Source organism: Chelon labrosus (genome assembly GCF_963514085.1).
Source record: "Chelon labrosus genome assembly, chromosome: 22".
Lineage (NCBI taxonomy): Eukaryota > Metazoa > Chordata > Actinopteri > Mugiliformes > Mugilidae > Chelon > Chelon labrosus.
The window spans coordinates 7,093,091-7,111,561 of NC_140355.1; the positions used below are offsets into that span (position 1 = coordinate 7,093,091).

Consider the following 18,471-nt stretch of genomic DNA (forward strand, 5'->3'; position numbering starts at 1 on the left):
ACCTCTTCAGTTAACCTTTCCTCGATGTAATCCATCTTTATTGATCCAAAACAATCAATTCAAGAATTGCGGAGATGGAGAAGCACCTGGAAATAGTCTTGCGGAAATAAGCTACCAAGCGGACCAATCACAGCAATGTGTTGTTACATTTCTGGGGAGATGTACTTCAGGGTACGGTTAGGGTCTGCGTAGGGTCTGCCCCAAATTGATACAGAAGCATAAACCGCACATATAGGCGCCATATCAGTTGTCATGATTTTGTTGTTTGTTATTTTTTTCTCTCCATATCACCGTCATCATGGAAAATACCTCACATGACAGGTTGCCAGCAATCTTGGTACAGACATCTGCACTCACCAGAGGATGGATCCTAATAAATTTAGCGGTCTAACCAAGTGGCATTTGTGGCCTTTTACACACTGCTCGCTTGATGACTGGTTCACCACATGTCACCTCATAAATGCTGGAGGATTTAATGACACACCTCAAACGCAAACAGCTAAAGGTACTTCTGGCTCAGCCATAAGGTTTTATAGGATGTGACACATTTGCTGTACTTTGCTGTTGATACGTGCGTTTTGTTTTTCTTCTTCCTCTTGTTGTGACATTATGTCGCCCACTGTACAGTAGGTGTGTGTGGCATGGCTGCGGGCTGTGGTTGATGTTCATCTGGGTAGGAGGGTGGATATTTGTTTGGTGAGATACCAAATGTTGTGATGCAGTATATAAAGTGAAGAACTTTATAACTTTAATTCATTGGTCAGTTCAGTTCAGTTCAGTTTTCATGTTATTTGCTTGTTATTGTTATTACTTGAGTTAATTTTTTTTTACAGTTTAGTAATAGTTTGTACCCAGGGTGGGTTTACATGTCTCCATTTAGTTGATTTTATATATGAGTACATATTATTTTTTTTATTCTTCTATAATAGGGGGTATTTGTCAGCAACAAGATATACGAAGTACAGAATTACAGGCTACATCCTCCTGCTTATGGCAAACCCCCATTCTCCTTCCAAGCTCCTCATCTCTGAATTCTGTCTGCAATGAGACAAAAAGTCCAGCAGAGGGAAGCAACACTATATTACACAATGCAACAGGTGGCCAGGGCTTATTCGTAGCCATTAACAGAATTACAATAGAAAGTAGAGCACATTGTCTGCAATTTTCCAAATTCTTCATCTCAGTGGCCTGGTAATAATAGAAAATGTCTGTCAAACGTGTTTCTGGCTCATTGATTTGCTGTATTAGATGAAAGAACCTGATAAAAAAAAATGGACTTTAAGCAACTGCACTACATAGACCAATGATTTTAGAATTTCTCAGCCAGTAAAACAGTACTGTAACTTCTAATTCTGAAGTTATTTTATGATTAAACCCATATCAGGCGTAACATTATGAACACCTGCCTAATGTTGTGTTGGTCTCCCTCGTGCCTCCAAAACAGTTGTGACTCATCAGAGAATGGACATGGGCTTTCTGAGGGTGTCCTGTGGTGTCTGGCAACAGAATGTTGTTAGTGGGGTCCTATGGGTTGAGGGGAGGGGCCTCTGTGGATCACCCAACAGATACTTGATCAGTTTGGGATCTAATGAATTTGGAGGCCAGGTCAGTACCTTGGTCTGTTCTTCTTGTGTTTTTGAGTTGTTCCTAAACCATTTTTGTGTGTGTGTCTGTGTCAGGCTGCACCCTGCTGGGGATGGCTGCTGCTATCAAGGAGTGTCATTACTATGGGGTCAGGGGGCCTGGTCTGGTCTAGGTGGGTAGTACATGTCTAAGTAACATCTACATGAATGTCAGGTCCAAAAGTTTACCTGGCATTCATGCATTGTCACAAAACGGTCAATGTTTATTTCTCCTGTCAGTGGTTTTAATGCTGTGGCTGATCAGTGTAGTTCAAGCATCCATCACCTAAAAGGTACTGTCATAAGCATGATCACTGTCAAACAGGAAGATTGTTCGCTTCCTCCAACAAATTTTGCAATATGGATATTGTAGATAGAACCTGTGGTTATTTAAAGTCTTGAATCTTGAAGCACAAAAATGCTGACGTGCTACGATAAGAGAGGTGGAAGAAGAGGTAGAGGAGATATAATCAAAGATAGTTAAATACTCTATAACTAACCAGTCCAGAGCAGTTCTGACAGAGGAAGCAGGCATAAAGACTAATGAGACAAAAGATCAGCAGATGGGGACAGACGGATGGCCACCATGGCTCATTTAGTTTTAAGGCAGATGGACAAGCAGTTAAATTCACTGAGAGACCGGATGATTAACCAAAAGATCCATGCAGAGGTAAAATAAGAAGCAGGTGCGGTTCAGTGCAGCAAACAACAGCCACAAAAAATGACTAAAAAGATTGAGATTAACCCCAATATGACACATCTTTGAACAAACAACAAATGTAATCCCCCTCCATTAAAGTAGCACTTTGCATCTTAATGCTCGCTAGGACAAAAGACATACAGTTACTCTGTATGAGAAAATTTGCATGACATATATATGTAAATATTGTACATGCAAGCTGATAAACCACCATTGGGCGGGAGGACAGACGGTCAATCTGAATCAGTTGCTTTTCTGTCAGCCTTTGGTTGGTGATCACTGCTCCCCTGCTCCTAATGAGATGTTATAGTCGAAAAGGTTAAGGTCAATGTGGGGGCTGGCTGGAAATGGGGATTCCCGCATTCAGTGGAATAACTGATGTCAGTGTTTTTCGCCTGATAAACTGACTGGAATCTAACTGGCACAGTTTGCGCTTAGTCTGTTAATCATAAAACACAGTCCGGAGAAACATGATTGACTGTTTTTGTCTTTGATCGCGATCAGGTCAAAGTCTGAAATTACTTCACGAACCTAAAACAGAACACATGTCTGTTAATAATGTGCACCAGAGCTTTTTCTGTGGTTTTTAATAAGGAAAGAGAAGTTTATGTAAAAGAGTAAAATATTATTACTGCACTTTCCCTTTGTTATATTAATAATGCGTTCATATTTAACTTCTAATACATATGTTATTTCAGACTATTTACTGTGATTGTGATGTATAGATTCAATCCATTGTAACACCTCAGAAATGAATCCTACCTTTGTAAAGACTGAATTGTTTAGTATCTGTTAACAGAGCATCAAAGAGGTGTTCAGTCCTCTGGTAATGCTGATGCTGTGCTGAGCAGCAGTTTTGTATTGCACTGCATTACTTTCACAGATGTGTTTATCCACATCCATTTACATTCACGAGGGAGGACAAAAGGTCACTGCTTTGGATAATGAGATGTCACTGTCATCCAATTTATTGTCTGCTGAAGCACATAACGCAGGAACCATTAACGGATTTAATGTGTTTATGTACTCATTACAGGTAAGCCAAGTAAATAAAGAAATAAGCAAATCAAGGCCCTGTATCTCGAAACAGGTCTAACATTTTTGGCTGGATATCTGACTTCCACCCACATGTGAAGGGCTCGAGAGATTTACTCGTCCTGGTAATCCAGATTATTCAGTGAACTGTAGTTTGTATTTGTTGTTATGAAAATGATGAGCTCTTTGCCAGCCAGTCATGATCTGTATGTGATGCGGCAGTAAAGGAAAACAATATTTGGCCACTTGTTACTACACCCTCACATTTAGATTTACTCATTATGTTCCTTATGTTATTCGGTGGCAGGCTTTCTCTTAATCAACAGTAAATAAAATAAAATAAAATAAAATAAAATAAAAATATTTTTTATTTTATTTTATTTTATTTTATTTTATTTTATTTTATCATTTAATAAATAATACTTAAACTAAATCACCCAAAATATTTAATTAAATATTAATTAATTAATTAATTTAAAATGTATTATTTTATCATAATATTTTATAATTATATTTTATAATTATTAAAATATTATTATTTAAAGGCTTTAGCACGTAAATCTATTTTAAAACTGCATTCATAAAAAAGATCTTCATACAGTATCACCTGAATAATGATGGAAACATTAGAACAATCATAATCCTGGTGCCGGAGGCCTCCGTCTGTTTTTCCATCCCACATTCCTTTCAGACCTCAGACCTGGGATCAGTGCTGATAGCTCGGCCTCCATAATCCTTTTACAGTTAGGACCCGCCCACTTCGCCGGGTGATTGACAGCCGGATCCTCCAACGACGCGGCAGCCGACTCCTGTCTGGTCCCGCCCCTCCTTCTCCTCCTTCTTGTCCCACTTTGTTGCTCTCGTGCCCCGCTACGTCTTCTCTGGTCTCTTCGGTGAGCCGAAGATCAACTCGTTTGTGTCCCAGCCATGGAAGGTGACAATATAATAATGCCCATTTAACTCGAGGACATTTTCCAAGGTAAGTTTGGTGATTTAAGCTGTTTTGAACCGGGCAGGAGGGGATTAGCGGCTAGGAAGCTGTGTGCGTGTGTGTGTGTGTGTGTGTGTGGGGGGGAGAAAAGTTTATCCGCCTCACTGCACGGGGCAAGAGGGAATAGAGGGAAATTTACTCCAATGTTGTTCGCAGTGGGGATGTGTCATGCTGCTAGCTTGTGTGTTGGTCCCGCATTAGCTTGTGTATCACCGTGAGTAACTTAACATAATTGTATTTTATCTCTACAATTAAGCCTAAACAGTACTCTGCAAATGAATAGTATTAATATTCAATGTTTTGTATTCTAATGTCTAGCAATTTGACATGGGCTGTTGATTAGACATGTAGCTGCAGCTGTGTCTGGGGTTCAGATTTAATTTGGACCCTTTGTTAGGGAATGAAATATGCTGTTGAAATTTAAATTTGTTTTATGTTTAATGTGTATGCAATGTATATTTGTGTTTCATAAAGGCAGCCAGAAAACAGAGGTCAAAATATGACAAACACTACAGTGGCTTTCATTCACTTGTTTTGCTCCCAGGTCTCAAAAATGAGCCCAGAAACACTCTTGGCAGGGTATAAATGAAGTGTTGACATCATGTCAACCAGCAGCACTTGTTGATGTGATAAACAAGTTTAGTCCTCATCCTGCTCCTTCTTCTTGTATATTTATATGCACAAGTACAGTTCCAGGGCAAGAGGGTTGCTGGACGGAGCAACGCAATAATAAACAACAAATACTGTACACAATACGTGGATGGAGAAAGACAGAGAGACAGTGGGACAGGGTCTCAGTGCAGATGTGCATTCCTCTAGCCAGTGGAGTGATCAAGCCTTTAAATAGAGCTCAGCAGGAATGCAAACAGACCATGCAGAAAGATGAAGCCTGGGGGCGTCTCAGGAGTAGGACAGGAAAAGGTAGAAGGAATCCAAAAGCTAAGCAGCGAGCTGTTTTACTCGGAGTGAGCAACGCTTGCTGCTCTTTAGCAAAATTCTCCCCATTAAAAGGGAAATCTGGGTCAAAGTTCATGCTATAACCTTGACATTCCTGATGGTTTTCAGCTATGGAAGAGATATGTAAGAGGAAGATTTAAACCTCTGGCTTTTGTTCTTGCACCGATAAGTGAAAGTTAACTTTATTATCAGCAGAATTTGAACCCACAAATCCCGTAATTTGATGTCAAAGTACGCTTGTTTATCGACCCAGGTCGGACCTGTCATGATTCAAGGACATGACTGGAAAAGTGAAAAACAGAATCAGAGCCAGCTTTATTGACAAAGTGTGTTCGCACAAGCAAGGATTTTGACTTTCTATGTAATGTTGGACACAGAAGTAGATTGTCATTTGTTAAATTCTCTTGATTGCTTTCTGTGCATGGCTGTATATACCATTTTTGCTTTTCCTACTTTTGTAGGAAAAATACAATTTTCTTGTTTGTTTGCTGGCTTTCGGTTGACCAATAGTAGCCTATTTTCTTACTTCACTCGCATGTGGCAGTGCAGAAAGACAGTCACTCAAACGAGTCGTGCAATGTTAATACATTCCAGGTTTTCAGTGGTTCCCCATTTGATTGCTGTTTATTTATTTGCTTTAAAATCCATTCAGTTAATTCTGCGACAAGGAGAATGGATAATTGGTGTTTTGTCCTAACCAGAGTCAATACAAGCACTGCGGAGAGCGATGCCAAACACCTGGCTGTTCCCCCAAGCCTCTATGTCAGCTACAACATGTTTAAGGATTTCACTTCAGATTAGATAATCCAGTCAGGATGATGTTTATTTTAGTTTGAATACCCCAGCAGAATTTAAGCTCCTACACTCTGTTTACCCCTTTACCACTATGAAACTACATGTACATAGTCAGAAAAATGAGAGACACCCTGCTGTTTACCTCTGGGAAGTTAGCCTACCCATGGATAAAAGGCTCCTGTCTCTATAAAGGGAAAACTTCAGTGTATTTTTGCTTTACAAACACTGTGACTAAAAAAAAATAATATGAAAAGTGGTTAAACAAATGCCCTCTTTTGACTTTAGAAGTCAGGAATATCCAGAATGAAAGGGAAATCCGAGGGCCTCAGGTTACTAACAACAGTAAAACATTGCTGACATCCACATAATTTGACTGAAGCCTTTGTTGTGGGGTCATTTAGGATAAAAACGTAAATGAAAGTCCTTAAAGTGTAAGTACATCGCTTGAGATGTGTGCTTATCAAAATCCAGAGAATTACTCTTACAATTACAATTCAAAATGATTCACTAGAACACATTTTTACTTTTTAAGATAAGCTCTTATGTAACAGTTACCGGATATAACCACCATCTGCATCATTGTTCTACAAAACTTACTAGACTGTCATAAATGTAACTTTTTTTTCCCTCTCTGTAGTTTGATAAAGACAGAATTGTACAGTCAAACGTTTTTGACTTCAGTTCATTTCTGTTCAGCTGAGATCAGTTAAACTAACCTCCAGTCACCTCATTCCCGACTGAGAAAGGTAGTGTTATTCAGCTTGCCTTTTGCTTTGCCTGATTCCCTGCAGACGTCTCTCGCTGGCAGTCCAATCTCTGTGCTAGCTCTTGCCAAAAACCACATGTGCACTGCGCACACATACTGACTGGCTCCGCATAGACCTCAACAGAGACTCATGCATGCACATATACATGTACAGTTACAAACTCAGACGATCCAGTGCCCTTGTGCATACACACTCGCATAATCACACGCACGTAGAGCTAAACGTAGTCCAAGCCTCCATACTCTTCTCCACACTCATATTTCACTAGTTACACACAGAGGACCCACAGCAATCAACTTTAAATTAGAGAGAAAGCTGCTCCAAGAACTTCAGTGCCGTGTGCCAGGTCTGAGGCCATACTGTTCTTGTTGTGTGTATGTGAGAGACACAGAGACAGAAAGAACCAGCTCTTGATATTAAACCAACTTTGAGGGGCCTGGATTGGGGTATTTCTCCACCTCTGTGCTGCTGTTCTTGCAGTTTATCCCCCTGCTCATTCTTACCAGGAGATCTTCTCACTTGTGCATTTGAGGAGTTACTTTGCAAGAAAGCGGTGTCAGCTCTATTTTGTAAAGTCTACGCCTGTAAAGGGCTACGCCTATACTTACACAATCTGGGGTTACAATATGTAACTAATATTATTTAACCACTATCTTATGATTGCCTACATTTTGACATCATTCCTGCAGCTCCAAACCACAACATCTAGCTCCATAAGTTGGTTGTGACTTTGTGGCTTAGGGCTGTGGCTCCTTCTGAGGTCAGTTGACCAATAAAGATGAGATTATGAGAGTGATGAGAGTGAAAGTGTATTAATTGCTAGACCACAAGGCTTTTTCCCTAAGAAGGAGTGATGCAGCTAGTATTCTCTTATGCCTATTCTTATATACATGCCTCAGTAATAGCTGAATACATAATAGGGGCTCTGAAAGGGAACATTATACTCACTCTTTGAGGAATTCGACCTGATGAGGGAAAACAAAACAAACCTTTGCTGCATCTGTTTTAGATAAAAGAGCAGTTTCTTTCAGTTTTTAGCTTCACTGTATGTATATGTACATATGTGTGTATACATATGTACACAAGTTCATACAAGTATTAACATAAGAGTGTCAGAGAAATTCAAGATGAAGATTTATTTGAAATAAGCATGCTTAAGTTTTATTTTTGAATAATGCTGAATCCTTCTGAACAAACTGCGTCACAGTGCATGATCTCTGGCACTACATTTTGAAGTCAAATGAAGACATCCTATTTGTTAGTGGTTAGCTCATGTAGAAACTGTATCTCGGCAGGGGGTGTCCTTTAGTTACCTTGTTTTAAATACGTGTATTTAACTTAACATGCTGCAGCAACACCTGTAAGTGAAGAAGCTGCAGGAGTATGGAGTTTCAGTGTGCAGTGCACTCATGTTATGGATCTGTTTCTAAACAAAATGGCTTCAAAGTTGTCTTTAGTTTACTGGATAGTCATAATCTTTTCAGCTTTGTTTAGTTAGTCTTCCTGAGTTGTAGTAGTACAGGATGTTCTGCTTTACCCGGTGTTTACATTATTTGAAGCACTCATTTATAAAAAAAAAAAAATCTTAAGGCTTTCATTGTTGATTTATAGAACTTGGTTTCTCCTAACACCTGCAAGGATCGGTTTACAAGAGCACAGACATTAGATACAGTATAACGACGGTGAAGGCAAGATAACACTTGGAATTAGGCCTGTTCCTTTGCTTAGGTCAGGTACTTGGGGTATATCTGAGGCGAAGGAATATTTAAAAGAAAATCATGATAATGCTGATATTTGATATAGCATGTGTGGAGAATGATTGAAAGTGTAGCAAATAACAATATATTACATAACAGTGTTTCTGTGGATCTTCAGTTTTCCAGTGTTAAAACTACGCACCAATAATGGAGAGTGACAGTAATCCTAACTATATCACTATATTCCTGTCCTGTTTATTCTTTCTCATTTTTAATCTGTTTTCCGTTGTTATTTTGGGATTCAGCTGTTTTATGCAAAGGTAGCTTTGTTTTTTTAAAGACCATCTACGTGGCAGGATGAAGGTCAGCTCCAGGGAAGATAAATGTTAAAAAGAATGGCCGTCCTTCCCTTCCAAATGTGTTGTATGATCCTCTGGACCTCCACAAACTTCCACTCAGGAAACTATGCTTTCTATCTGCCATTCACAGAGGAGGATAAACTCAAAAGTCCCCGCCTGCTTTTGCCATTGAGTGAGGTTTGCATGTTGGTTTGACTGGGGCCAGCATATCTCAGAAAATAGTTGGACACTTTTGACATCTTGCTGCAGTTCTCCCAGTGAAAGCAGCATCTATTAGGTTTGCTGTATGAAATGTAGCAATTCTGTCCAGTGCACTGTTGACTTTGAAAACAGAGCTAACTGTGGAGATTATTAGAGCTTGGCACAGTGTTAGACTGTGCTGGAAAAACATTCTATCGATTGCTTTGGTATAAAATTCTACCTCCAAATCAGGGGTGGTTACTTGCCAAGCCAGCATGAAGAATACAGTGGACTGATTTACAAGCTGGTGTAGCAAAGACGTACCAGCATTTTGGCTTGTCGGTGTTGACTCCCACCCTGCAGGTGTTCATATTTACCGTCACTGCCATCTCAAAAATGCTCTATTTGTGAACCTGATGTCCGACATATAATTAAAGGGGCTCTTCAGCTGAGCACATAGATGCGCCATCTTGTTACTGAAGGAGGTTCGTTAATGCAGACCCACTGTGTTGTCTCAGTGGGGTTTATTTTAGAGACAGGGAACACATCTGAGCGCTAAAGGGACAGAGTGAGATGAAGCTCTTATTTATACCTGTTTCCTTGTAAGTAGATGTGTTATGCACAGGGTTTCCGCGGAGTCTTAAAAAGTCTTAAAAAGTCTTAAATCTGATAATGCCAATTTAAGGCCTTAAAAAGTCTTAAATATGAGCATATTTTGCATCGTAGGTCTTAAATTACATTTCATCAAGTCTTAAATCCTGACGTGCATTTACCGCTTCATTCGCATTTCGTCCAGTGCGTCGGTGGCATTCACAGTTAGTTCCGTGTGTTCTGTGTAGTTCTTTATTAACTATTAGCAGTGCGCCGAAATTAAACTACAAATGAGACCTGGAAGTGGAATCCGGTGTTCAGCCCGGTTTGTGATGTGTTGCTGCACCGAGGATGGTCCGGTCGTACGGCGCAGGCGAAGCGGGGAGATTTTATCGTCACGTAACGTTTGTTAGCGTTATGTATTTTTGCCTCCTTTTGGACTGGAGACTTCTTCTGTCACATGAACCTCGTTGTCAACTTGGGAAATAGAGAGAAGCTTATAGCCACGTTTGCTAGTAGTATGCTTGAACATGAAGTAACAGGCAGGAGACGAAGTGGAGGGATTTACGCACAATACATTTATTAAACAGAACCATATAAATCATATTACACGGCATATTACAAACTATAATAACAGATAATAAAACGTTCGTGGCGTGTACCCTTCACCTGCGTCCACATTACGGAGATTGAGAAAGTAAAAAACAAAGGAGACGGATTCAAGAGTGACACCTGCTGAACTAAGCGATGAAAACAAATGAGGCGCCATCGTGTGGCGTAAACTGGTACTGCTCCATGTAAAACTCGGCTGTTAGAGCTTGAACGAAATGATTTCGTTGTTTGGCTTAACTATGTGCTGAACAGTCCTTATAAGGAAATCACCACTGGCTCTATTAATTTTTCCTCAGAGGTTTCCTGCCAATATGGCGGTGTCAACCCAAAAAAAGTCACGTGACACCCGGAGTTCTATAGTGGTCTACAGCGATGTGTTTCAAAGCTGTTTAATTCCATTGAAATATTACAAAACCATTACAAAACTATTCATGGCACATTAGATGTAGGAGGTTGAGACATGTCTCAGTGCATGTTAAATCATGTCAAGAGGATAGTTGATTATTAAGTATTATTTTAAAAGTTATTCTGTGTCTCTGATTTTCCTAATTTTTCGTACTTCGAGTAGGTCTTAAATTTAACCTATAATGGTCTTAAAAAGGTCTTAAAAAGTCTTAAATTTCACTTGCTCAAACCTGCAGAAACCCTGTATGCAGTAGTTTCATAGTCAAGGAACTTTAGAACTTTATATATAGGAACTCCTATATATAAACTTTATATATATATATAATAAAAAAATCTTCGGGAGCTACTTTCTAGTCAGTACTAATTACTACTGAAACAGTTACTCCCACAATACTGAATTAATGTTATATTGAAAACAGCAATCAGCAATCCCTCTAGTCATAATTTGCCAGTTTTGGTCTTTTGCAATGTTGGCTTTGAGTTAAACATTGGAAAGTGTCCTCCTGTGTCCCGATTAAGATTGAGGTAAAGCACGTTTGAGATGGCACTCCATGTACTGGCAAACATTAGCTGTTATTGAAGTTCATATCTCTGATCGTGGGACGAGTGGTTGAGAAGCGACATTTCCTGGTGTGAATAATGTGTGTCTTTCTGCTTAGTCATTGAAAACAATTTAGTTATTTTCAGTCAGTCATTTTGCATCATTGAATACATTTTAGAAAAAACTGTCATCACTGCACAGAAGGAGAAAGTCTCTTTTGAAAGCTCTGACCTGTGGGGACCATGCCATTTATTTATTTGTATTTCTATTTGCATGGGAATGGACGTTGTGATGCTTGTATCCTTAATAGTCAAAAGCTGGTCTGTTAAGAACTGACAACTGTAGCAGGACAAATATACAGCATCATAGTGTTATAATAACCAGTTGTTTTTCATTTGCCCCTTTAATTTTTCAGTTTTAATTGTTAAATAAATCAGAATAGAACACTGTTATTTTCAGCAGCTCTCTTATAAGATGTGATCTGTATTTGGTATGTTTTTGTCTATTGTATATTTAAAACACTTGTATTACTGTAATGAATCTATAAAATGTTTTGCAGATGGCATCCACTCTAAAAGCAGTTTTGGTGTGATTTTATGTAATTTTACACTGTACATTTTGACACATTTCGGACTCAGTTCAAGTAAAAATGGAACAGTTCACACTTGCAAATGTTTTATGTTTGCAGTTTTGTAAGAATTGTTTTCTTTTCATGGTTGTCAGACATGAAGAAGTAAAGACTAACTCATGTTTGATATGAAAACGCTTAAAACAATGACTGAAGAGAAACCTTTTGTGATGAATGCACTAGATTGAGCAATTTTCAATTGGTCTTCATCCGTTACTAGAAAAGAATGGGAATGCTGCAGTATGTCTACTTTTGATGACTTGACTGTAGACAGTCATAGGAAGACACTAAGAGAGAGAAAAGCTTAGATTATGGTTTCACACTAAAAGCACTTTATGCAGAATGTTTAAAATGTGTCAGTGGGCGGTCTAGGTTTTAAAGCTCATCCTGTATCACCACTCATTGTTTTGTGTAATAGCATCATCTCGGTACTAATATTGTAAAAGTGATAGAAGAAAGAATGTGATTCAGTTCTGGAGGAAGAGTGGTCAATGACATTGTCTTCATGTGTTTCTGTTACACAGAGGTGGCTATTTTTACTTGTCCAATCATACATAAGTGATAGACTTGTCAGATTAAATTAAGTGACAGTCGGTTATGATGGAGCAAAAATGTCTGTATGGTGGCAAATGTGTGTGTGTGTGTGTGGGTGTGATGACATAATTCTGCTGGAATGTCTATGGCAAATGAGTATGAATCTGCTTCACTGTTTAACACACATCACTCTTTTCTCTATTTTTCTTCTTTCAGTTTTGTTTCTCCCTTACTCTTGCTCACTCTCTTTACCTGTCCCCTTTATCATTTTTCCCTCAGCCTCTCACTCTCTGTCTGGTAACCTGGCTTTCCCTCCCTCCCTGCTTCTACTGTGTTTGTTGTCTTCATGGAGTGTTAGCAGGCTTAAAGGAGGGTAAATGTGTGTTATCGAGCATGGTGATCTTATCTGTTTTGGCAGACAGGTGACAGAAAGAAATGAATGAATCTACACTTGCAGTGCTTTTTGGATAATGTTGACAGTGCAGCTAGACATGTCCAAATGCTTACTCTTTTGTTGGTGATGAGATGTGTTGTTTCCTTGTTATCAGTGTAGAATGACAACTGTTGTCTGCTAGTATTTTAGCTGTGTACGTCTAATCGGTTTTGCCCATGTGGATGGTGTCAAATTACATTGATAAATCCTATTGTTATGTGTTTGGGTATTTATTGAATTTTTGATAATTGTTGTTGGGTTGGTGACATAGGACGCAGTTCAATTGAAAAGACTAAACTCATTTCACAGGTGATTGTGGTGCCCAGTAGGAGTGGGAGCATGTAGCCATTCAACATGTGTATTCTGTTTATAACTACTTGTACACCATGGTGACCTTCTGTCTTCACATGTTGCAACTACATCAGTTATCAGAGTTATCAGTACCACTTGATGCATAAAAGAGGAAGAAGGATGTTGCAAAATGATGACACTGTGAGAAGAAGACGTGCAAAAGATCCTACCTTGAAATGTATGAATGCATTTGATAACTTTCTGAAAAATCACCTTTGTTGAGCTGTGAAATTCCTGTAAAATGCCATCGTGTAGGTAGGGTTATAAGAGTAGTTTTTCATGTTATGAAAGCTAGTATTGAAGGCTGATAAATTTATGTTTTAAGATATTGTAATGAATGGGTGAATAAATAATATCTGCAATCGATCAAATTTTGAAATCATGATGAGGCCTAAAGATACAAGGTCAGTGTTGGTGTTATTATCAGATGTGAACAAGCCTGACATGGACATATATGTCCAAATTTGTGCAGTCAGTGCATAACAGCTTAAGTAAAGAGACTTTTCTGATAAATAAATAAATAAATAATAAAATATAATTGGCATATAAATCTAAAATTGAAATTTATAGCTCATCACAGTAGGTCTGAAAGTTGATCAGTTTTAGCCTAAGAAGTCGCCGCTTGCCAATTGCAGTTTGTCTGCCAAACAGAGAGTTCTTTTGAACACAATTTTATAGCCTGTATTAGGTTTGGCTGCAAAGAGTCAGGCAGGCAATGTTGACATCAGTTTATTTCCAAAACACTGCTATACACATCAACAAATTCAGTTGGAAAGGGAAATGGAAAATATTTGCAAATCTTGAGTAGATAGGTGTAATAAATGATCCTTTGTTTTATTTTGCCATATGCATGGTTTTAAAATCAGATCATGGTTATTTGTACATTGCAGTCAAGCGATAGTCCGGCATGAAAATATGCAGTGTATCATGCCTAACCTTCCTTGTTTCTATGCAGTGGCTTCTCTGATCATCACTCAAGGCAGAGTAGAGGAAGCAACCAGCTCTCCAAACACTATGTGCTCATCTTTAAGAACACTTTAAGTTTGGTCAATAGAGGTCAATATAGATCAGTATACATGCTGGGATCCAAGTAGGATTGTAACAACTCACCAGTGCAATTGATTTTGGACTCTTTTGACCTATCATGGTGTTTGCATTCATCCCCAATTATGCCTGAATTTGACTGAATCTGAAAAAACACAATCCTCGTCATTAAAAGTGTGAGGATTCTTGAAACAGAGACTGAATTAAATGGACGCTCAGTAAAACTGAAACGTCTGTCCACAGCAGCGCAGCTACTATGCTCCAACATCTTGACAGAGGACATCTGCTGACTTCCCGACATCAAAACAACAAGACAGGTGGTGGCCAGTGCCCGGGAGTCATTGCTGCGTCCTCATCTGTTTTGTTTCAGACAAGGAGTCAATGAAGACTTTCTAGAGCACATGCTAACTGCTCGTTTGCCGTGTTCCTTTCTAGTGCATTTGGCAGTTGTAAGAATAGACGTATAAAACTAAACATGAATGTTATGCATTAACTAGGTATAAGCAACCTTTTGCATATTCATACTCAACTATCTACACTAACTAATGGAAGAGCACCTTTACTTTACTGTTAAATATTAATAAAGATATAAGATGAATGAATGCGTCAAGTATAGCTTAATTGACTTATCAAAAAAGTTCAGTCTAATTTTTTTAGGAGTAAACTGTTTTATTTTTATATTTATTTTTTTAAACTGAACAATTCTGCATTACTACCAAAAACAAGTAAAAATCCTCTTATCGACACTGTATTAGATAAAAGGCCACAGAACATATTGGTGAGGAGAAACATGCCTCTCCATCTTGTAGTAGATAAGCATATTTGGTGACCATATGGACCCTGATGAGTTAAACGATTTTTAAATGGAGGCCTTTCCGCAGGTCAACATTAGTCTAATGTGTTAGATAACATTACAGTGACAGTAACAACATGGGGAAAAGTGGGTCTGTCCTTCACAATCTCTGTATCTGTAGTTTGCCTGTGTTAAACTGATCTTTAAAAAAAAAAAAAAAAAAAAAATGTGTGAAAATCGTGGAATACAACTAATGCCTTGAACGAGTGTGACAATGTAGACCATTTTCTGATTTAAAGGATTTTAACTCTGAAAACTTCCCACCCTCCGAGGCTGCCTTTGATCCTAAAAAGGGTTTTTATCTGGCTCCTGGATCACTCAACAGACGCACACACATGCAGAAGACACGAACACACAAACACGTAGTGTCTCAAAATCAACAAACTTTGAAACCGAATCATGGCGGTGCACTGTAAATCAGCCCCCTATCCGCCTTGCTATCTCAAGCAAACAAGTTGGAGAGGCTGATGTTTGTGAGCCAAGTCTGTGCAGCACAGCCAAAGAGTCTGATGACGGCTTTCTCTTTATTTGTCACTCATTAATTCTGAAAGAAACGCTGTTATAGTTTGCATTGTATCTGCCTTCCAGCGAATAAGTGTAAGTAATGAGGTAGTTGATTTCGATTTCTGGCAGAGACCTTTTTGTCGATTAGAAACTAACCTACTTAGCCTGCTATTTTAGGTCACAGTAGGTCTACTCTGTTGTCTGGTTTTCTCTACATTTGTCATACCTTAATTTCTACTGTAAACGGTGCATATGATCTTTTTACAAATTCACTTTAGCTTAGCATATTTAGGGTCTGTTTGCCTGAGTGTGTGCTTTGACTCAATAGTTGTACTGTAAATTCTCCACTGTATACTGCCGCTCAACTCTGTATGTGTGTTTTGCCTAGGTCTGGTGTACAGTGTATGGACGCTTTTATGCTTTAGTGTGTGATTGTTTAACAACTAAGCCTCAAAAACATTTTTTTTTCTTTATTTAATGGCAGTTCAAACTGATATATGGTAGCCCAGCAGTGCTAGCCTGTGTGATACTTTCTTCAAATTCACAGGTCTTAATCTGAACTGCTTTATGTGCCACAGAGATTTGAAAGCAAAAGGATACTGGGGGACACATTTAAAAGAAACCAGAATAATCCAGGTGTTTATTGAGTTCATCCAGCGGTGACCTTACTGATTTCCACCGTGAAAGCAGAGACTTTTTCCACTTGTTTTTGAGTCGGGTCTCCTCATCATGGTTGGTGCTGTAAAGATTTTAGTTTTTTGTTCTCCATTTTTGCTTCCCTTTCTCTACACTTTCTCTGATTTTCTACTCTTCTTTCCTTCTTTGCCCTCTTTTTCATTCTTGCTCCATCTTTTCTTCATGTCTTCTTATTTTCCCTCTCCTCCTCTCTAAATTTGAATTCCATTGCATTCCAGTCTGCAATGAATTAAACATAAGCAATCCCAAAAGACCACGCTTTGGAAGAAGCCAAACACTTGGATAAAATTACTCCTTGTCCACAAATGATGCAAGTTAGTCGTGCTTATAGCGTACTTCTGCTTTGACAGAATTGAAAAATGGAAACATGTGGGAAACCCTAGCTATTAAGTTAACAACACAATAGAATTTACTCTTTTTGTTGTTCTTTTTAGATAATACGTTTTTTTGTAATTCGCTGATCTTTGATTTGCTTCCTTCACTGCCAAGTTCTCATTAGTTTGTCTTCTTTTCTGGCTCCATTGTTGGTGTGAAAGCTGATTGGTCTGGTGCTTTTCCAACATATTTACCAGTAAGCAATTCTGTTCTCTGACAAACTATATGCCTGGGTCTTGAACATCATTATTTTTTGGTACAAATTATTGGCCAGACTTATTCTTTGATGAGATCATTTGTTATTTAATCAAGTTTCAGGCAGTTTCATTTCAATAAAGATCTTAAACAGCTGCTTGTTGTTAGAAAAGTTATAATTTGAAACTTACACTGTTATAGTATAGCTTATGTTTAAGTGAGGTGTCAGCGTTTGTTCTCCGAACACGTAAAACACTTCACTTCCTGTTTACTACTAGACTTCATACATGAAAGCTCAACAAAACTTAGTGTTTCGTTATAAACTATATCTACATTCAGTTGGTATTCAGTCAAGTTCATTATAGCTGGAGTGGCATTAATTATAAGGAAATATGGATTTAATCAAGTTTTTTTGCGCTTTTCTTTCTTCTTTGTGTCTTTTCCAACAGCATTTTTGTAAAGTCAGTCAGACAGTAGTAATCAAGAAAGCATGACTTTCTCATATTCATACTCCCAAAGGATTTTTTTCTCTGGTTTGTATTGTGCTCTGACTGGAGGTGAAGTGTTTCACTGTCCTCTCGTGTGTGTGTATGAACGATCACTCAGGATTTTTTCTTCTCTTACTATTTGATACACTTGTCTCATCCCTCCTTTCACTCCTTTGCCATTTACCCTCATCTTCATTAAACTCTGTACCTGTCTTTCTCAGCTTGTTGGCACAGTCAGTCAACCAGCCAGTCTGTAGTAATAGGGAGAGCATGGAGTTCCCAGCAGAATGACTCATTGCTCTAGCGAACAGGGGTCGTGTATGTGTATGTGTAGGACGGTCCAAGTGTGTGTGGGTGGTGGGGGTGGGATTTCTATCTTGTGTGCATGTGTGTGTGTCCCAACATGTTTGTGTAATTTGGGTGTATATGTTTCCCTGTGTGTTCCTTCCTGCTGAACACATGGTGAGAACTCTCTGTGTAAAGGTCATCTCTTGGTGAAAGTCAAGTACACGTAAACCTGCACACACAAAAAAAAATCACATGCCCTGAGCAAACCAAATCTCCTTCTCATTTGCTCACATTTATGCCACTTCTTCATCTTGTTAAACCATCTCTATGTAACTCTAGGAACACTGGGTGTAGTTATTTACTTACAGGCTATGATGTCCGTTAGGTGCACCATCTCTTGTTATTGTCGGAATTAGGCAAATTTAAAAATGGCTTAATTTGAAATGCTTTAAATTTTCTCATGACTGGGAATGTAAACAGGAAGTATGAGTGTAATGTTGAGGAAAAGCTTCAGATCAGTTTCAGACATAAGAATTTTGAGTATGTATAAGTTATAAGGAGTTTTTTTGTCTGACTCATTTAAGTGTTGAGCAAGAAAATTGAAAAATGTTATCATTTTCTAAATTATTTCACTAATTGCTCATCAGTAAAATAAACATGTTCCATTCCTGGATATTTTACTCCCATTACCATTGCTCAGATCTTTTTCAACCATTCCAAATCCTCCAAACCCACTGGTGTACAGCATGTGCAGAAACAGAAAACTGTGCGCCCTTCTATTTGAAAGGATTTACTGACCATGCAGCAGCTATCTTAGCCATGGCCCTCCC

At 38.6% G+C, this 18,471-nt stretch overlaps 1 protein-coding gene across 1 annotated transcript in view; it reads left to right on the plus strand.

The window, feature by feature from the left end:
- The first annotated feature begins 4,189 nt into the window (after positions 1 to 4,189).
- The window catches only part of il11ra (interleukin 11 receptor subunit alpha), a 43,473-nt gene continuing 29,191 nt past the window's right edge, over positions 4,190 to 18,471 (plus strand). Inside the window, exon 1 of the mRNA XM_084572809.1 lies at positions 4,190 to 4,336. The gene's annotated coding sequence lies outside the window, so the exon portion shown is untranslated. The remainder of the gene's footprint in view (positions 4,337 to 18,471) is intronic.